The sequence below is a fragment of the Hemicordylus capensis genome, chromosome 11 (genome assembly GCF_027244095.1).
Source record: "Hemicordylus capensis ecotype Gifberg chromosome 11, rHemCap1.1.pri, whole genome shotgun sequence".
Lineage (NCBI taxonomy): Eukaryota > Metazoa > Chordata > Lepidosauria > Squamata > Cordylidae > Hemicordylus > Hemicordylus capensis.
Genome location: NC_069667.1, coordinates 7,964,063 through 7,981,881, shown reverse-complemented (window position 1 = coordinate 7,981,881; position 17,819 = coordinate 7,964,063). Strand labels below are relative to the sequence as shown.

General features: G+C 44.3%; 1 protein-coding gene across 20 annotated transcripts in view; it reads right to left on the bottom strand.

The window, feature by feature from the left end:
• The window catches only part of TENM1 (teneurin transmembrane protein 1), a 1,198,498-nt gene that overhangs the window by 1,017,606 nt on the left and 163,073 nt on the right, over window positions 1-17,819 (bottom strand). For 18 of the 20 annotated variants that reach the window (XM_053273541.1, XM_053273531.1, XM_053273550.1 and 15 more), the window contains one exon: window positions 1,381-1,497. The gene's annotated coding sequence lies outside the window, so the exon portion shown is untranslated. Of the gene's footprint in view, window positions 1-1,380; window positions 1,498-11,740; window positions 11,762-11,821; window positions 11,871-17,819 lie in introns of those variants that run through there. The other 2 variants (XM_053273539.1, XM_053273542.1) reach the window with 2 other exon arrangements.

The window sequence follows — 17,819 nt, the reverse complement described above, 5'->3', positions numbered from 1 at the left end:
CCAGATAGATTCTTTAAATCACTTAGTATCTACCTGCTCACTTTCTCCAAGTTACAACAAAATCTGACATCTCATTGATGGAAACAAAGTTACAAGCCTACAAAAGTATTCTATTCATTAGAACTTTTCACTAAAAAATATCTCCAAGGCAGGTAACAAAATACCGGAGAGATTCACAGTACACATTAAAATTCAGTAATCATAAATGTTATGACCAAGCACACCACTCCACTGCTTTCAATGGGAATTAATATATATTAAAGGGGCTTTTCCCCCCATATGGAAATATCTCTCTCTCTCCTACTTATGGAATAGACCTAGAATGCTTACATAGGAAGCTGCCTCCAACTGAGTAAGACTCTTGGTCCACCTAGCTCAGTCTTGTCTACAATGACTGGCAGCAGCTATCCAAGGTTTCAGGCAGGAGTCTTTCTTTCTCATTCCTACCTGGAGATGCCAGGAAATGGACCTGGGATCCTCTGCATAAAAGCAGATGCTCTTGGACTTCCTTTGGACTCAAAGTAGAAAGCGCTATGTCTTGTGAATCAAAAAATCCTTCGATGTCACATTATATAGGAACAAGTAAATTTTAGCCCGTTGAATAACGGGCGCTAGGAAGGGAAGGGGCCCAAATTTGCCCTCCCGCCCTCCCAGCTGCCCGACTTCCCCTTCCCCGCACCCCCCCAAAGGAATAAGGGCCTCCGCGGCTGCCGCCACCGCAGCCGAAAACCGCCCTCCCAGCTGCCCGAGCCCTCCTCACCCCGCAACAGCCGGGCGAAGTGCAAGCATGTTTTTCAAAGGTAAAGAGAGGAGCTCACGAACAGAGCTCCTCTCTGTGCTAAGCCTCTTCTCGAACTGGTGCGGATGCCAAGCACTCCATTAACCTCCTCTTTTTGCTCACGTGTTGCCGCAGCATGCGGCAACACATGAGCAGACCCCCAACCGGGAGGCTGCAAGCAGCCGCTCGGGAGTCTCTCCAGAATGCCCCATGACAGAGCCGGCAGTCATGTTGGCGATCCCAGGGCTGCCTGCTTGATTGTCTGTGGAGAGAGCGGGCTAAGCCCAATCTCCCCGCAAACCCTCTTACGGCGAATCTCACTGATCGTGAGACTCACCTCCATGTCTATCGAAAAATCCCAACACAAAGCACATCCCGCCTTCCCACTGCTGGCCTCACCTGTTGGTGCAAGAGGCATGGTGGGTGCATGCGAAAGTGGGGGGGGGGCAGTGGCAGCAGCCTTTCCCTGAGCCACCAACCCCCTACACTCCTGATTTTGGGGTGCAGCAGCATACACCTAGTATTTACTTGACTCCCCCCCCAATAGGTCTCTTACACTTTACAGAACTGTACAAACTCATTAACAGTTCAGGGAAACTTACCAAGTTACAGGCCCAAGGAATCTCTTAAGCATTTCCCCTCAACTCTGAAAGGTGTACCGCAAGAGGAAGTGCTGTCCCAGAGTGTGAGGTCTGGATGATGGAACAATCCTTTCAGATCTGCAAATGAAACGTTGACATCAGTAATGGCACCAGCTTGAATGCAACTGCATAATCCCGATGAAGATGTGAAGCAACACATATGGAGTGAAACAGAACCCTTTGCAGAAGCTTGGTGCTTGGGATGTCCATGAAGCATTTCATGCAAATCCAGAGGGGCGGAGAGTGGTAGCTTTAACAGGAGGGAGGAAAGTCTTACCTGGCTCGGCATTGCTCCGCTGATGCCCCAGTACAATGCTTCACCTTTTGGAGCTCAGGGCGGAAACCTGACAAATGGCAACTTTAGGAGCTCATACTAACATTTTGTTACTAAGGCACCCTTCAATGGCCAAAAATAGGGGGCAGCAGAAAATGGAGGCTGTTCTTGGTGAACGGGGATAGCTGGAGCGTATGCAATCATTTCTACACTGCACAGAGATTAAATATTTCATGCATTTATTTATTTATTTATTTATTTATTTAAGAAGGGTTCTGCCACTGAGACTCGGTCATTCTTCACATTTTCAAACAGACTTTCACTTTATTATAAAATGTGTCCCCTGGCTCCTGCCTTGCCGAAAAATGCTCAGAGCATTCCACAGCTCAGAGTCGAAAAACTTTGGCACCACAGACCCTGCATAGTCATTACAGATCCTCCAGATCAGAACTGGCTCACCCACAGACAGGTTCTTCCTTCAGGCACACTGATAATAAGCCAAGAGTCTTTTTTGCTCTAAGGAATAATGCAGATATGCATGTTCAAAGCCTGTTACAAAGACCCTGCATAAGTCAAAGTTGGGGAAATAGTTCAAATTCCAAGAGGCAGGGATTCTACACACACACACACACACACACTTTTCTGAACAGAATCCAGATTGATATAATTACAAATTTGTCAACAACAATTATTCTTAAATACCCATAAAAGCAGTTAATAACTCATTCAAATACTACAACAATAGGAGTAATAACAACAACTACAACAAATACTAATATAGCCAAAAAAACCCTAAAACAAAGTCAACAACGACCACCAGTACTAATATGGCCAAAAACCTAAAACAAATTCTATTTACAAAAATGGATAAATCTCAGAAATACAGTAATACACAAAACCTTATTATAAAGCACAAAAACCTTAATATTCAAACATAACCTCCTGATACATGTATGTCAGTATGTATGTCTTAGGTATGTCAGTCTGACCTCGAGGCAGATTGGGACTCACATTAGAGAACATAAGAGTTGCATGCATATGCAAAGGAAGGACAGAGGCCCGAACGGTTAAACATTTTTGGAACATAACCACTCAGCAGACCAATTACAATTCTGGAGCTTTTGTGTATTGAATTTCTGAGCTATTTATTCATTTTTGTGAATAAAGAGTATTAATTTTTTTATTGTATTTGAATGAATTGTCTGCTTCTTTGGTTATTTAATAATAATTGTTGTTATTAACACAAATTTGTAATTACATCAATCTGGGTTCTTTTGGATTCTGTCCAGAAAAGTAGGTGACATCCATGAGTCCTTCCTCCATATATATATATATATATATATATATATATATATATATATATATATAAAAAATACACAGAGACACAGACGATAGATGGATAGACAGATACTTGCCATCTACTGAGTCAGACCACTGGTCTATCTAGCTCAGTATTGTCTTCACAGACTGGCAGAGGCTTCTCCAAGGTTGCAGGCAGGAATCTCTCTCAGCCCGATCTTGGAGACACTGCGAGGGAGGGAACTTGGAACCTTCTGCTCTTCCCAGAGCAGCTCCATCCCCTGAGGGGAATATCTTCCAGTGCTCATACTTCTAGTCCCCCATTCATATGCGATCGGGGCAGACCCTGCTTAGCTAAGGGGACAAGTCATGCTTGCTACCACAAGACCAGCTCTCATCTCATAGATAGACAGAGCCTACTTTTCTGGTACATTTTTACATCTGCTTATTTAGTGGGCGAATAAAGTGCTAAGTTATAACATTCAGTATTGTTGAAATGAGTTGCTACAGTCACCTGTGCTGTGTATATAACAGACAGACATCTAAGAACTAGCTATTGCAGAAGAAATGAGTACAATGTACACCAAGCAAAGCAAAGCTTTTGCAGTATGTAATTTGGCGAAATGACCCCTGGTGCAAAAATAGGGGTGATATCAGTACACACAAGAGCTTTCCAGTCTTGATCTGTGCAGTGTGAGAGCGTACAGAAGCAATTGCCCAGTCTCTGGCTAGTCTCTTAGAGGGACTTCTGGGAATCTGGGGCCAGTGAGGCTACGGAAGCACCAAAATTCATCGCAGCCGACTGACAAGTCAGCAGAGATGAAGGAGCAATTCCTCCCAGACGGTCTGAAACCTGCTACTGCTTTCAAGCATATGGAGTATTTTTTTTAAAAAAACACTTTCATCTATGATTACAGACATCTCAATGGGATGAGCAAAACAGAAGAAAAGCACAATATCCCACAATGCTGCCTTTCATTTCGGTAATTTATCTAAGGTATCTTTATGAGAAAATGATATCACTTGCTCTGCCAAAAGAAATTGTACACTACGGGGGGTGGGGAGTGTAATAGAAAAATCTAGTCCTTTGTAGGCCGATTGGACTCCATTCTACTTTTCTAAGAGCACTCAGCTATCATCATTCTCCTCCCAACTTCTAAGGCAAGAGGCCATGGTGAAAAAACTTGCAGATTAATAACACTGATACAGATGCTTACTGCTAGAAGCAACAGATGGAGCTTTCCTTCCTTCCACCATCACAGAAGATGTGTTTTAACGTAATGAGTTATTTTATTTCAGATAACTGAGGGGGGGGGAGAGAGCGAGAGCACAAAGAAGCAAAGGGAGGCTGGCAGTGGTCCGTGTGCAGCCACCGGCGCGGCCCCCTGGCCCTGCCCCATGGATCTGATGTCAGACTCAGGGGATCGGATAGCCACACCCCCGCATCTGACATCAGACTGCTTTAAGGCAGGGAGAGTTACTCCAGCCACGCTGCCAATGCAGCAGAGACCGATTTTGGTTCCAAATGAGGCCGTGTGGCCCTGCTTGGGACTGAAATAATGCCCCCCTGAGGCCCCTGATTGGTGGCAGCCCAGGTTCTTTGAACCCATTTGCCCAATGGTGGCTCTGCCCCTGAGAGAAAGAGAGAGAGAGATGTTGTAGCCACAGGCTGCTATCTTAATCATAAATACCAATATGACAAATATTTATATACCATTTTCCAACAAAAGCTTCCAAAGCAGTTTTCATAGATATAAATAAAATGGCTCCCTGTCCCCAAAGGGCTCACAATCTAAAAAAGAAACATAAGATAGACACCAACAACAGCCACTGGAGGGATGCTGTGCTGGGGCTGGATTGCTAACATGGAAGTGAGTATAGAAGTGCACTTACACTTTAAGGCGACACTTATGCAGAGACAGTATCAGATCCTTTAGTTGCTAAAGCAGTCTGGGATGTGTAAAGCTGAACCAACAAAGGGTTGATTACAGCATCTATTTCCAGAGCCTTCCTTCCTTCCACGGTTAAAATGCAAGTGACAGATGCATTAATCAGGGAATCAAATGTTCAATCTATTGTCAAGCCATCCCCCTCACTTTTCATCTTAAAAAAAAAATCATTTCAACTAAATGTCACCTTCAAAACTAAGAACACACACCATTCCTTTTTTAGGAGTTAAAAAAGTGTTCTAGGGAGCGAGAGGGAAGTAGCCTCACGACCTCACAAGAAGCAAGCCAATGAGGCTATTCTCACGCACACCCTAACCCACACAAGAGGAGCCCAGCCTGAAATAGGCTGCACATGAGAACCACCAGGATCGGTCCCGATCCTGTGGGGCAGCGCTGCTTAGCCCCACTCTGAAGCCTGGCTCTTAGCCACCATGCTCCAGTTTCATGTGTTCACTGGGGCTATGGACACAAATATGGGTGCTTTGAGCCCGTCTCCTGTGGAAATCCCTTAATACAAGGTCATCTGAGGAGGTCCGTCTCCAGTTACCACCAGTTCGCCTGCCTTCTCTGTTGCTGCTCCTGGGTGATGGAATGCACTCCGGGCAGAAATCCGTAATCTGAGTTCATGATTGGCCTTCAGGAGAGTCCTTAAAACCTATTTGTTTGGTCTGGCTTTTCAGGGTTTTTAAATGACTGAAAAACTGTTTTAAATGATTGCCCTGGTTTTCCAGGGTTTTTTAGCTGTTTGAATTGTTTAATTGGTTTTATTCTGTTTTTATAGTTTTGATTTTAACTGATAACTTGTTTTAGTTGTTTTTATCTTGTTGCAAACCACCCTGGGCCATTTTGGAAGGGCGGTATATAAACCGGATAAATAAATAATAAAATAACTAATACATTGTGTGTGTCTTGTGGTGCATTGTGGGATCTCTGACGCAGTGTCCCCTCTAACAGGATTCCCAGATGTTGTTGACTACAACTCCCAGAATCCCCAGCTGCAATGGCCTTTGTTTGGGGATTCTGGGAGTTGTAGTCACATCATCTGGGAATCCCTGTTAGAGGGAACACTGCTCTGGCAGATGGGATGTGTCATCCCAGCCTCCGGCGCTCCGTGCTGCAGCACACAGTGCGGATTCTTTGGAAGTGTGGTCCATGCTCCCAACAAGACAGTACTCATCTGGGGGCAAGTTGAGTGAAGCCAGCCTTCCCCCCCCCTCTGCCCACTGCCCCGCCCACTCGGTTGTGTGAACAACCTTGTTCAGTGCTGTGCACACCTGATTTCAGTGGCAAAACATGAAGAAAGGGTTTCTCATGGACAACAGAAGGCAAGCAGGAGCAGCACAAAAAAGCAAAGCATGCCAGTAAAGGCAAAGATTCGAACTGGTCCTCAGAAGACAGAAGTCTAGTGTGGTACAAAATGTGCATTTCAACTTGTCTTCTTGGAAGGCAAGAAACCAATTACCATTTAATGATATATCAAAGAATAAGACAAGCAATGACAGACCACAGAAACAAGAGCCAGGTCAGTAAAATCCATAAATACAAGGTCAGTAACAGCCATGAGTAGTGTTAAAGCTCACTACATGTTGGAGATGCAGCTCCTGATGGGTCTTAGCCCCCGCAACCCTACTGGCCACTAGGGGCATTCGGGGTAGAGCTAGCCAGTAAGGACATCCCCCCTCTGACTGTGCTTTCTCTACTCCGATTCCCTTTTGTTAGACTCACATTTCATTCTCTCATCTGAGAGAGAGGAGAGAGAGAGAGAGAGAGAGAGTTCCTTCTTCCTGCATTTAGCTAACAATGAGGTCTTACTGATCTCCCCTGATGGACTTCTCAAATAAGCTACTTGATTTGGAACTTTAACACCCTGTCTCCAGACAATATTAATTAGCAGTGCTCCCTTACCTGTCTACTTCCACTGCAGCTGGGACAGATAAATAGATCTCCCTGCCTCCTATCACACTCCCCTTCAACACTATAAAACGTGCTGGGAAGCCCAGTTGAACAGGAATGCCTTTGCCTGCTGCCCAGGCACAATGAATGCCAAGCAGGCTTTTCTAGAGAGAGCAATCCAGCTGGGGTGGGTGGGTGCCACAACCCAGGAGATCTGTTTTCTTGACTCTCATATGCATTGATCACATTGCACAGCCCAATACATTAGAATTTTCTGGCTATCAGCCTGAAGCTCTGTAGCTCGCTTTACTCCTTGTCTTAAGGGAGATTGTCTCAACAACATGCAGTAAGTGGAATCCCACAACAGATTTGCCACTCAAACCACTGTTTGCAACCTTCATTCAAGTCTGTAGAACACGCCTGCTCAACTTTGCCCCCACCAGCTGTTTCTGGACTACAACTCCCATAATCCCTAGCCAATCCCCAGTGGCCAATAACCAGGGATTATGGGAGCTGTAGGCCAACATCTGCAGGAGGGCAGAATCTGAGCAGGCCTGCTGTAGAACAGACTTTGCTCTCTTGAGTTTCTCAGGGGAGGACACATCAGGAGAAAGGGCCTCCGGGAACGTAAGACTTTCACTGAGATATGTTCTCCATCTAGGGGATTTGCAGCTCTGAGCTTACCATGCAATTTAAATAGATGTTATATTCCTGAAATAAATAAATAAATTATCTATCTATCTATCTATCTATCTATCTATCTATCTATGTCAATTGGTTCTGAGCAGCAAACTATAGGAGACAGAACAGCAAGCAAAGCCAGTAATTTCTCCTTACAGTTGACCTTTCCATCCTCAATTTCTTCCATTGTTCTCCTTAATCATATAGCCAGGATTAGTCTCATTAAATAGCTCTCTGGGTATTTTTAAAGTTTCTCTTCAGAATGGAGAGCTGAATTCTTTTGAAACGTAGGCTGATGGAAGTCCAGGTCTGTAACAGTACCAAAGCCTATTCTCATTTCTAGTAATGGATTTGAGAACACAGCAGTGTGGCTCCCAAGGGGCCATTCTGGGTGTGGCTCAGTCTTTGCAGATTTTGATGGAAAGGGAGGGCCAAAGTAAGAGTGGTGGCATAAGGGTCAGCATGGGAGAAAGGGTGGAGTCATCTGAGTGGAAGACCTTCAGTTGGCTCAAGATGGTGGCAGTTGGTGAAGGTCCAGAAACAGAAGAAAGGAGTGGGAGAGAGAAGTGATGCAGCACCAGCCAGCAAAATAAAAATGGGAAAAGGAGGGGAAACTCCCAATGTGCTGATGGATTTATTTGATATGTTTTTATTGATACATATTCATTAAATTAGATCAATGTTACCTTGTGTTATTTCGAGCCGATGCACTTCTTCTAATTCTTGGGTAGATAAAATGAATTGCAATGTTTGTTTCTATGGAACTATCAACCAGAAAAGAAAGATATACATAGTCTTGGTGGTGCAGGGCAATAATTGCAGAAACCAACATTGCAGTTAATTTTATCTACCCAAGAATTAGAAGAAGAGCATCAGCTCGAAACATGTAAGCCAGCATTGAACTAATTTAATGAAAGTGTCTCAATAAAAACATATTGAATAAATTTATCAACACCTTGGGAGTTTCCCCCTCCTTTCCCCATTTTTGAGTATGTGAAGGTCAGCAGGAGAGATACAAGATTGAGGTCAGGGTGGACGTCAAGACTTGAAGAGCCCTGAAGTTAAACACAAGCCCTGAAGTTAAACACAAGTTATTTATGCTGGATCTGAGTCCATGTAAGGATTTGTCAGGTAAGAGTGACAAGAGATCTGATTATATGTTTTATTTTGGGCAATCAAGTTCTGAACAGGATGAGGTGAAGTCATGGGGGACCAGAGAGGAGGGGATTGTTAGGTACTTAAAAATTCCAGGCACCTGGCCCACAGCCCCCAACTTTAGTAGTTTAACTTTAATTATTCTTGGGGGATATGATTGAGTCAGTGTGCCGTTGAGTCAGTGTCGATTCCTGGCGACCACAGAGCCCTGGTTTTTCTTTGGTAGAATACAGAAGGGGTTGCCACCATTGCCATCTCCCGCACAGTAGGAGATGATGCCTTTCAACACCTTCCTATATCACTGCTGCCCAATATAGGAGTTGCCCATAGTCTGGGAAACAGACCAGTGGGGATTCAAACCAGCAAAGTCTTGCTCCCTAGGCAAGTCACTTCCCCGCTGCGCCATTAGGTGGCCAAGAATAATTACATATGTCTCCATTGTTAAAATGCAGCATAAATGAAGGTGGAAGCAGCAGAGAGGTAGGCGAGGCTAGGAGCTCTCTCCCCTGCTCTTTGCAGGTACCTCCACTTCTGTGCTTCCATTCTGGAAGTGGTCATTTAGGATGGGGATGGCTGATGAGATTTGGGGCTCTGAACCATCCATTCAGGGTCTGTGCCCCATGGGCCACCCTCCTACCTGGGAGAAGGTTGTCATAGTCAATAGAAAGAATTTCACCAATGCAGAAATCGCTTTGGAGGCATTTGGGTGTGATGCAATAGAATTTCTGTCTCAGGAACACCTCCTTCTTCAGCTTATTACCTTTCTTTTAGTGGGATAGAAAGAATCTTGTAAACATGCACACACTTGGGAAGTTGAAACAGCATCTAACACATTGGGATAAAAGTTTAGAAGCAGCAGGAACAGGTTGGCATCTGCTCAGGAATGCAGCATTTAAAAAAAAATAAGAGCCAAACAGGTGGTGAAACATACAGAGAGGCAAAAAAATAGCCCCAGGCTAATGCAGTTTACCAGCAATTATTTGTTACAATAAATACAAAGCAAACAGGATGGATGCTTGAAGTTTGACAGTGGGGAGCTTGCAGATGGGTCCCACACAAGAAAATGTCACAGGACACAGAGAACAGAATGACACTGAAAAGGGTGGCTTCCTTCTGCCTAAAACAACAAAAGATCACATAATACACAGAAGCAAAAGAGTTGTGAGCTATCCAATAGGACACCTATCACATTTATGGAAATCTTACTGCTGGAGGAAAAGCCCAGCATACAAGTGCAGGAGAGAGCAGAAACATATGTATGGAACACTGCAGAGATGTCAACAGCTGGCTTGAATATACCGTATTTACCTGAATCCAAGACTAGGTTTCCCCCCAGGTTTTTTAAAGTGTTAGAAATCAAGGGGTCATCTTAAATCCAGAAGGCTGTTCCTTTTGAGGAAATGGCATTATCAGAGAAGTCAGAGCACCAGAATACCTAAAGAGCATATTTTGCCTGTGGGGGAGGGGAAATCAACAGAGACCATCTCTTTTGTAAGCTGCATAAGTGGCTGATAGAGCCTATTTAAGAAACAAAATTAATATTTTGGGAAGAGCAGAGAAGAAAAGCCTGAACTGAGCCTTGAGGCCTAGACTCAGAACTTGGTTAATTTGCAGTTCCAAGTTGTCCCAGACACTTATGGTGCCTGATTTTAGCAGAACAAAAGAGCTCCTTAGGAATTTTTGTTTTGGTGCCCTGGGGACAGAGAGATATCATTAGAGAAACCAGAGATCTCTCCACTTGTTTGAAGGACATGCTTTGGTAGTATACAGAGAAAGACTTATAAATCATAAAGGCTAATCTAAAGCTCTCCACCTCAATTGGTTCAAATGTAAATATCAGTTTTGGGCAGGATGATTCCCTCTAACAGTTTTCTATTTTCCTTTTCTCTAAGGAACTTGAAGATAAGACTGTTTGGAGTTTATTTCTTATTCCAGAAAACATCATTTCTGGAAAGGATAGTGTGATAAATATTTGGTGAATATTCAAGGAGGAGAACTGGTCTTGTGGTAGCAAGCATGAATTGTCCCCTCTGATAAGCAGTGTCCTCCCTAGTTTGCATTTGAATTGGAGACTAAATGTGTGAACACTGTAAGAGATTCCATTAGGGGATGGGGCTGCTTTGGGAAGAACACCTACCTGCTTGCATGCAGAAGGTTCCTAGTTCCCTCCCTGGCTCCTCCAAGATAGGTCTGAAAGAGCCTCCTGCCTGCAACCTTAGAGATGATGCTGCCAGCCTGTGCAGACAATATCAAGCTGGATGGACTAATGGTCTGACTCAGTATAAGGCAGCTTCCTATGTTCCTAATATTTTGAAGCTCAGCAGAAAATTCTCAGAATTTCCCACCTCATCCCCCCCCCCCGAATCTTCAGAATATATTTGGAAAGAACACAGAGGCACTCCTCAAGACCTCCACAGCCCTTGGGGACCCCCAAATCCTCTTTAGTCTGTCCCAGGTGGTGTGGTCACCCAGCAGAGCATGATGATGCTTAATTTGCAGGGGAGGGGGCTTCCAAAGGCCTTTAGGTCCAGGCTCCAAAAGTACCTAGGTGCACCTCTGGAGACACACTCATTCCAAGTCTAGGAACAATCTTGCCTAATGAAGCACTTGCACAACAGAGTTGCATTAGCACAGGAAACATGTATATGAGTGAACTGCACACAATCACATGGATGATTCCCAGCAAAACATGAGGCGTCCCATAGTCTAGGAAACATACCAGTGGGGATTCAAACCAGCAACCTCTGGCTTAGTAATCAAGCCATTTCCCTGCTGCACTATTCGGTGGCTTCTTACATTTACGGGAGTATCAAAACAAGCCACCCACTGTATACTGTTACATGAATTGTAATGTATCTTAAATGTGAAAGACAGGTATTTATTTTCACTATATATCCAATAACTTGATATAATTTTAGATTTGTTTTTATTCAATTCTGATCCAAAAGCTACATAAAATCACAATAATCAATCCAGTGAAATATAACAGAACTCATGCAAATTCATCCTCCAAAGCATCACTACAAGAATACCAAATCATGAAAACACTAAAAAATAAATTAATTCTTACAATCCATCTTTAAACTGTCCAAACATATGTACAATAACAGTATCAAAGTAAAGAGCAATCTTGTATTATAAGCCTTTCTACCTTGCCTTCTTTAGATAGTGGTAAGTACACATAATGATCTCCAATGAAGAATATATAGCAAAAAGAGCAAATCAACCCCAGCTGCTTTGGGTTGATACTCCCAGATAACTCTTAAAGGACCCAATTCTGCAAAAACGTAAGTTCCTGTCTGCCATGAGGATGATTCCTAAAAGTCTATACAAAATATCTAAGTCCACAATACATCGACATCAGAGCATACCAAGCAGAAAGAAAAGATCATATCATGCCAAGGTCTCATATCATAACTCCCCAATCTATATCCTCATTCAGTCCCATAGGGGTCCAAGTTTTGAAGCTGTGGATCCAGAACAGTTCTCTTTTAAGAAGCCATTTATTAATATTACCACTGTATCCCTTGTTTTTCTCAATACATCAAAACCTTATATCTTCCGCACTAAGTTCATGTTCTTTAAAATGTCTAACCCGAGGTGCCTGTATTATACCTCTTCTTATACAGCTCTTGTGTTCAATTATCCTCTGTTTCACTGCTCTAATAGTTTTTACCTATATAATACAAATCGCATGTACATTTGATTATACACACACACACACACGTCAACCTCTGGCTTGGTAATCAAGCCATTTCCCTGCTGTGCCATTAGGTGGCTTCTTACATGTACAGTACAGATGTCTAAAACACTCTTCATTTCAGAGCTACTATGCCTTTAACTACAAGGTTTCTGCCTCAGACTTCTGTTTTCAAACTTGGGTCCCCAAGCATTGGACTAAAACTCCTATCAACGTTTGGCTGCTGTGGCTGGGGATGATGGGAGTTGTAGTCCAACATCATCTGAGGACCCATCTAGGGACCCCCGGCCCGAACTGCTTCTGGTTCAGGGTGGCCATGGCACTGCCAATGCTCTTATCCTTAATTAGTCAATTCCCGATTCCAGTAGGGGAGGGGCTTTAATTAGTGGTTTCCTCTCATTCTGCCTTTCTTCGTTGCAAGACAGGGAACACAAACATCCCTAAGGAATAGGATGGAAAATAAATCTGCAGGGTTTTTTTTTTAAAACAACAACAACAACAACAAATGTCTATTTGTACCCAATTAGACAGAAGTGTCCAAGTATGTGTAAACAACGATGCAATGCAGAGTGTATAGGAGTCTCCGGGAAATAATTAGAAGGAAGATACAAATCTTTGTGATGTCTTGCTTGCCACTTATTCTGCATATTACAAATCCATCACATGCAAGTTTCTCCCACACTGGAGTTATTAAAGAGGATGTGTTGCATATCACTATAGTATTATACCTAGAGAACTGTGTGGCTATATTAAAATATGCCCTGCCTACATAAACAGTGAGTGCTGAAATGACTCATCTGTGAGTAAACCAACCCCATTAATTCTGACAGATACTCCAGAAGACATGCTTGATAGATCACCCTTAGGCACTTGAACACTGTACCATGTGAGCATTTTAAATGTCAGTTTGCCAGACCCACAGCAACACCATTACTCAATTAAGCCAAGTTTTAGAGGAGCAGTAATTAAGACACCGGGCAGCAGAGAATGCTTGAAAAGGCCTATTATCTGAATAAATCTTAGATGTGTCCTTGAACTGGAGACAAACTCCAGGTTATATGGTGTCTGCACAAGTTCTTCACATCTTTAGATTATTTTAATTCATTCTCATTATCCCTAGTCTGCTGCCAGTATATTTGTGAAGCCAGTGCAGTGTAGTGGCTAAAAGATGGAGCTGCAAATTGAGATTCCTCTTGTTTGACTCTTGCATCTGCCGTGAGCTCACAAACTGGCCTGAGGAGGCATGTTGCTCCCTTTCAGCACAGGAATATAGGAAGCTGCCATAGACTGAGTCAGGCCCTTGGTCCATCTAGCTCAGGATTGTCTACAATGACTGGCAGCAGCTCTCCAAGGCACCTTCTGCATGCATGCATAGAGATCCTCTTCCACTGAGCTATTGCCCTAATCTTACAGCACTCACATGTAGTCACTCATCCAAATACAAACCCAAGCCAACCCTGCTTAGCAAAGGGAGCAGTTGGTGCTCACCATCTCAAGACCAGTTGTCCTTCCAGCCTTAGCTTCCAAACTGCATAAAGTAAAACCAAGTTGCACCACCATGTTGATTTTAACTCCTGGCGCCCACAGAGTCCTGTGGTTTTCTTTGGTAGAATACAGGAGGGCTTTACCATTGCCTCCTCCTGCGCTGTATGAGATGATGCCTTTCAGCATCTTCCTATATTGCTGCTGCCCAATATAGTACCAGCGGGGATTCGAACCGGCAACTGCATGCTTGCTAGGCAAGTCAATTCCCTGCATATCAGCATAATAATACTTATTACCTTATGTAGCCATTCCAACCAATTAGAAAAACCCAAATACACCATAGGGATGTCCTAGGATTAACTAAACATCGCAAAGTAATGAGCAGGGTTTTGAGTTCCACAGAACTCTTCTTCAAACTGGATGTTAAGTGAAAAAGAGAGAGGAGAAAAAAGAAACATATATTCCCAGAGTGGCAAACAAAACAAAACAAAACAAAAACCTTCCAACTATATTTTGTAAGACAGGGACCAGGAGATTTAATGCCGATATAAAGCCTGATCTTAGATCTTAAATGTTTCATCTAACCTAAGTCCCATTGTGTTTACTATAGTGCTGCTTATGCATGCACCAGTTGCCCCTATCCCAGTGCTAAATCTCACTCTGTGCTGTCCCAGATTTTTGTCTTTGGCGAATGACTTGAAAATGTGGCTTTAGCAAGTTGCTAGATTTGTCTTTGCCGGATTCCGCTCCTTCCCTGTGGTATCAGGAATTTAAATCTCTGAGAAGGCATGGAAAGAAACATAGGAAGCTGCCTTATACCAAGTCAGCCCATTGGTCCATCTAGCTCAGCACTGTGTACACGGACTGGCAGCGGCTCTCCAAGGTTCCAGGATCCAGGGTCTTTCCCAGCCCTACCTGGAGATGGTAAGGCATACCTGGGACCTTCTGCATGCAAAGGAAATGCTCTACCACCAGTGTTCCCTCTAACAAGGATTCCCAGATGTCATTGACTACAATCCCCATAATCCCCAAGCCAAGGCCATTGCAGCTGGGGATTCTGGGAATCCCTGTTAGAGGGAACACTGTCTACCAGTGAGCTATATCTTGTATCTTGTCAATACTGTAGGGTTCCCAGATGTTGTTGGACTACAATGCCTATCACCCCCAACCACAATGCCTGGAGATGATGGGAGTTGTAGTCAAGATCATCTGGGGATCCAAGTTCTGGAACTCCTGCATGAGCACATGTGCATGATTATTAAGGTGTGAGACAGTATGCCACCTGTTATTTGATGTGCAACTCAAAGATGAAAGTTTGGGCGGTACATAAATCTGATAAATAATTAAATAAACTCATTTCCAGCTGTTGGGTCCCTTTACTCATCTCCGGGCTACTATCATGCCCTATATGGCTATATGGGTGTATAGAGCACATACACTCATGGAAAACCAAGGCGATAGCACTCTGCTTCAAAAACTGCCTATTGGAGAATAGCATACATTCTCTCCATGAAGCTCCATTTTTGAGAAGCTTCAGCGCTGGGTTCCCAGCCTGGCCAGGAATGTGTCTCCCTGCCCTTACAAGCAAGGAAAGGCGCTCTCAGCCTCCATTGCAAATGTGGCACTGGCTGTAATTTACTTGCAAATAGGGGGCACGGCCCTGTTTGCAAGTGTGACCACGCCCCCTGGGCATCTGATGGTGACCCATGTTCTTTGAACCCTCCCTCCCCCACACAATGGTGGCTCCACCCCTGCCAGCAACCCAGGTCACTTTCATTCTCTTAGTCCTAGTATATTCAAAACCAAGCCTATATCGCTTTGGCAACACTGAGTTGTTTTCTCCCTAGCAAGAGCTCTGCTTCTCCCAACAATGGTTTCCCCCCCTCCATTTCTCCATTTGCTTGAGGTTTATGGATCTGACAAGACAGTACAGCGAACAGCACATTTGTGAGTCCTCAAGCATTGATTTCATGCTGATACAGACAAGCGAGCCCTTTTATTTTAGCTATGCTGATCAGGTCTGCATGCTTAATTCGGGAAACAGCATGCTGCACATATCCCCTTTAAAGGTATCCCCAGCAATTAGGCTGGACTGTAGCAGGAAGAACCATATGCACTGATTGCAAATTCAGTGGTTACCCCATCCACTCTTTCAGCTAATTCTCCTTCCCGCGGGGCTGTAATTGCAGTAGAATTGAAAAGCCGAAGCTCACCTTCTGCAGGCAGATGATGGCCAATAAAAGTCTGGGGAGTTCTCCTGGTGGAGGAATTGACTTGCTAGCAATGAGACCCACAGAACTAATGGTTGGGCATGCCGCATCAGGGTTTCCTTTGTAGGAACAGCTCTGAAAATAGGCCCCGAGGTTCAGCAGCTGGACTCTACATTACCTTTCCCCTGCTTATTATGTGGATTAATCCCCATATGTGCAAATGTGTCTGCAGTAAGGATGAAAGGATTTCTCTCCCCCTGCCACTGTTCCCTCTAAGACATGTGCACATTCACAAGTTTTTGGATGTCTGCTCAGTTCATTTTAGATCCTGCTCAGGTTGAATCAGGAAGGCCCCATTCTGAATGCACATGGTGCACACACACTGCCTTGAAACTGCTGCCCAGAACAAAACTCATTCCGCACAGAGATGAAAAAAATTAGAGGGACCACTGCCCCCAGCCCTTTACTCTGTTCTTTGATTGGGTTTACTCTTCGTTAGGGCTGTTCACATCACCAAAAACTGGGTAGGACAAGAGCTTTGGGAGCTGTGCACAACTCCCAATTTTCAATGGTGTGTCAGCAAACCACCAGGTGGGAGGAGGGTGTATGCCCCTCTCAGCCATCCATTGGCATGACACAAGGAAGGTTCACACAACACTGGTTCCTGTCCATGCAAGCCATTCTGGCTGGCTGCAGGAATGCATCCACATGGGCAGATACAGTGAGGGAAATAAGTATTTGATCCCCTACTGATTTTGTCCGTTTGCCCTCTGACACAGAAATGACCAGGCTATAATTGGAATGGTAGGTTTATTGTAGCTGTGAGAGACAGAATAACAACAAACAAACCCTCAAAAGCCCAGTGCCCAAAAGTCAGCGATGGATTTGCATTGTAGTGAGGGAAATAAGTATTCGATCCCCTATCAACCAGCAAGATTTCAGGCTCCCTGGTGTCTTTTCACTATATGCAGGTAACGAGCTGAGATGAGGAACACCCTCTGTAAGGGAGTGCTCCTAATTCTAGCTTGTTACAGTACCTGTATAAAAGACACCTGTCCATAGAAGCAAGCAATCACTCAGCTTCCAAACTCACCACCATGCCCAAGACCAAAGAGCTGTCAAAGGATGTCAGGGACAAGGTTGTAGACCTGCACAAGGCTGGACTGAGCTACAAGACTATTGCCAAGCAGCTTGGTGAGAAGGTGACTACAGTTGGCACGATAACTTGCAAATGGAAGAAACACAAAATAACTGTCAATCTCCCTCAGTCTGGGGCTCCATGCAAGATCTCACCTCATGGAGTTGCAATGATCATGAGAACGGTGAGAAAGCAGCCCAGAACTACACGGGGGGAACTTATCAATGATCTCAGGGCAGCTGGAACCATAGTCACCAAGAAAACAATTGGTAACACACTACGCCGTGAAGGACTGAAATCTTGCAGTGCCCGCAAGGTTCCCCTGCTCAAGGCAGCACATGTACAGGCCCGTCTGCAGTTTGCCAATGCACATCTGAATGATCCAGAGGAGAACTGGGCGAAAGTGTTGTGGTCAGATGAGACCAAAATCGAGCTCTTTGGCATCAACTCAACTCGCTGTGTGTGGAGGAGGAGGAATGCTGCCTATGAGCCCAAGAACACCATCCCCACCGTCAAACATGGAGGTGGACATATTATGCTTTGGGGGTGTTTTTCTGCTAAGGGGACAGGACACCTTCACCGCATCGAAGGGACGATGGACGGGACCATGTACCGT